This window comes from Pediculus humanus, genomic scaffold (genome assembly GCF_000006295.1).
Source record: "Pediculus humanus corporis 1103172107617 genomic scaffold, whole genome shotgun sequence".
Classification (NCBI taxonomy): domain Eukaryota; kingdom Metazoa; phylum Arthropoda; class Insecta; order Psocodea; family Pediculidae; genus Pediculus; species Pediculus humanus.
This window is the reverse complement of record NW_002987231.1, coordinates 18,315-21,689: the sequence shown is the minus strand read 5'-3', so window position 1 is coordinate 21,689 and position 3,375 is coordinate 18,315.

Here is a 3,375-nt window from a genome sequence, read left to right as displayed (position 1 = left end):
CCAAAAAAAAAAAAAAAAAAAAAAAAAAAGAAATGATTATGCATGTGTGTGAAGAAAAAAAGCCATGGTGGAGGTTCAATATTAGATGCATGACAGTGAAGTTTTTTTTTTTTTTTTTTTTTTCCTTTCCTTTTTTTTCCCTTTTTTTCCTTTTTTTTTTTTTTTGTTTGTCGGGAAGAAATCCATGAATGGGACCCAAATCAATGAAGAGGAAAAAAAAAAAAAAAAAAAAAAAAAAATGGGTTAACGCAAGCGCAAAACAAACAACAAACAACGATCGCCCTCTACACACAAAAAAAAAAAAAAAGTGTGCGTTTATAGTTTGAAATGTCGCAAGAAATATTTATAGAGAGGTAAGTTTTTATAGCTATTATTTAAATTATTTATTTATTTATAACAAATAGAAATTGATTGTTTAAAACTAATTTTTTTAAAATAAAAAAAAAATATTAAAAAAAAAACCGCGAATAGGGCAAAAATAGAGCAACGAAGCACGTATTTATTTACTAAATCATTTAAAACAAATAATAATAATTTATTAACGACAACATTAATTAATAACAAATCAAATTTAAATTTAAAATTTTTTCATGTTTAGGCTTTAAATAAATAAATAATAATAATGATAGGAAAAGGTTAAACTATCTTTTGCCTTATCATATAGAACGTTGAACCCCTAATTTTGCTTATGCCAAATTTCTGACGTTTAATCGGATAATCGAATGCAACAATTATTAAAAAAAATAAATAAATAAATTCGATCAATCGATAGTTGTACGACGAGACGTATCGAAAGTAATAATTATTTTTTTATTTATTTATTTATCACTCGGTAAAAAGAAAAAAAAAAAAATTCGCGCCATAACTTTAACGTAAAAATTTAATTCATCATCGATTTCTATGCTGTCACGACGTGGTTGTAGTGAAAAACAGACAACAAAAAACGTTTTTTTTTTTTTTTTTTTTTTTTGACAAAACCCAATTTATACTCCATTAATTTTTTTTTTCATAAGAATTAAACAATTTAAAAACATTTTTATCAATTTTGTAAATCGCACGAACACAACATCACACCGTCAACACACGCGCACACACACACACACACACACACAGTGGTTCTTTTGTTTTGAAAAAGAAAAAATCTATGGTTTTTAAATTTCAGAGGGAAACCAAAGATGTTTGTTTTTTTTGTGGGGGGAGGGGAGGAGGGAGGAGGAGGGTTTCGAACCCCAAATCATTCGTCAAAGATACTACTCTTTTGTAATTTATAAAAGTAATCTTCCTGTCATCAACTAAAAAAAAAAAAAAAACTTTGGTATCTAAACTACACCAGTACCTAAAAAACAAAAAATACATTTAACCAATAATGAAATGCGAAAAAGATACCATTTTTTGATTTCAAACTAATATAAAATGTGTGTGTGTGTGAGAGAGAGAGAGAGAGAGATAGAGACAGAGAGAAAACTGGAATAGATTTTTTTATGCTTTTAATTTTTGGAGAAGGAGAGAAGAACGAAGACAAAAATTTTTGTGCGTATGCCATAAACAGAGAGCAAGAGAGAGAGAGAGAGAGAGAGAGAGAGAGATATATAAAAAAAAAAATTTTTTTAACAACAAAGATAGATGTATATGGATGAATACGTATTGAAATGAAACGAGGGAAAGAGAAAGATAAAATAACTTAACTTGTTTAAGAATTTGCTACTTCGGGGATTAGCGAAAGAAACCTTGGAGCTGTAATTTGGTACACGTTCGAACCTAATGCGCGGAAATGGAGTACAACAACGCTAATACCTGACCTTGTCTTTGGAGTTGATTTAAAAACCTTCAAACCACTCAACTCGTTTTTCAATATATAAATGTATGTGTGTGTGTGTGTGTGTGCGTGTGAGTGTATGTATGCATGCATGAACCAAAGATGAGGTATACTTAAAACCACACACACACGCACACATACACCATTAGAAAATATGAAAAATAATCAAGCTAATAAAACTATTTGTTTTTTTAAAAACGTTCACTTCTTCTTCTTCTCCTAATTCTTCTTCCACTTTTTTAATATTAAAGACAATTCAATTTATTTAAGCTTAATTTATCATAACTAAACCTTAAAAAATAAATAAATTAAACTAATGCATCATACAAAAAAAAAACAGTAATAATGATGATGATGATGATAACAGTAATAAAACATACTCTCTAACACGTTTTGATTAAAAAAAAAAAAACCTGAAAAATTTTTCAATTTGACCCAGCCCTGACGCTTAACAGAAAAAAAAAAAAAAAAGAATTCATCCTATACCTGAATTGAAAAAAAAAAAAATTGTTTGCTACCGGTTTTGGCATCATTAAACGTAAAAAAAAATTTTTTTTTCTTTTTCCATGACATTGCATCAAACGTTAATCCATCAAGGGGGCAGTAAAACAAAAAAAAAAGGGGATGAAAATGATGATTTTACCAGAATGCGGTCGATAAATGCGGGGGGGGGATGATAAAAATGAAAAACTAAAATTCACTAATTAAATATTTAATAATAATAATAATAATAAAAGAAAAAGAAAAAAATCCCGGTTGTAAATGATAAATTAATTCGGGAAAAATTCCAAATAAAAACACATCCGACAGGAAAGAGAGAGAGAAAGAGAGGGTTGAGGGATGGAGAGAGGGAGAGAAAGAGAGAGATAGAAAAGGGAGAGAGAAAAAAAAAAAGGAAACCAAAATCAGCAACTACAACAACAACCAAAACACAGAGAAAAAAAAAAATCTGACGACACGATAAGGGAGGAGGGGGGGGAGTGAAGGGAGGGAATATTAACTCAAATTAAAAATTTTTTTTTTTTTGACACAAACAACAAACAACAAACTATACAAAAAAAAAAAAAAAACGTGTCAGAAAGGAAAGAAGAAATCGAAACACAAGAAATTAATTTCAAACATGAGTCTCTCTCTCTCTCTCTCTCTCTCACTCTTTGTACTAAAAAGGTCCAAGTACATTTCATGGGCGTGCAAACCAACAACAACAACAACAACATTCACAAGGTCTGCGAAAGGCTTATAGACAATTTTACGTCCTTGACCTCTCGTGTCATTTGATTTTCAAAATCCTGAATTCTTTTTTCTTATTATTATTATTATAATAATACCGTCGTTTATCCGTCGACAATGAACTTGTCCAAAAGAAAAAAACTAAACACAAAAAAAAAAGAGAGAGAAGGTAAAAATGCACGACCGACATGACGAAAACGTAACAAAAAAAAAAAAAAAGTCAAAATGAATAATATAAAACGTATATATATAAACGACAGCAACAGAAACAACAGCAAACAATTTCAATTTCTAATTTTTAAAACGAAAATGGATATAAAAAAAAAAAA